The following is a 410-nucleotide window of genomic DNA, read 5'->3' as shown; positions in this document are numbered from 1 at the left end:
TCAACACACTGTCTAGGTTTGTCATAGCTTTCCTGCCAAGTAGCAGTCATCTTCTAATTTCATGGCTGCAGTCACTATCCACAGTGATTTTAGAGCCTAAAAAGAGGAAATATGTCACTGCTTCCACCTTTTCCCCTTATATTTGCCATGAAGGGATAGGACCATATGCCATGATCTTAGTTTTTTAACATTAAATTTTAAGCCAGCTTTTTCAGTCTCCTCCTTCACCCTCATCAAGAGACTCTTTAGTTCCTCTTTGCTTTCTGTCATTAGAGTGGGTATCATCCACATATCTGAGGTTGTTGCTATTGAGAGAGTCATTTCCTAGGCAGGTTGATAAGAAGTCTAGGGGTCCCCAAGGAAAGAGGGGTCTGGAATTCTCAAGGAGGAAGAAAGGACAAACTTTTTTT

The 410-nt window shown here is 41.0% G+C and overlaps 1 protein-coding gene across 1 annotated transcript in view; it reads left to right on the top strand.

Moving 5' to 3' along the window:
* LOC104999631 (EGF-like module-containing mucin-like hormone receptor-like 2) overlaps positions 1-410 on the top strand; it is a 317,660-nt gene that overhangs the window by 298,041 nt on the left and 19,209 nt on the right.

The sequence above is a fragment of the Bison bison genome, unplaced genomic scaffold, assembly GCF_000754665.1.
Source record: "Bison bison bison isolate TAMUID 2011002044 unplaced genomic scaffold, Bison_UMD1.0 scf7180017864358, whole genome shotgun sequence".
Lineage (NCBI taxonomy): Eukaryota > Metazoa > Chordata > Mammalia > Artiodactyla > Bovidae > Bison > Bison bison.
The sequence above is the reverse complement of the archived record's forward strand: the minus strand, read 5'-3'. Positions and strand labels throughout refer to the sequence as shown.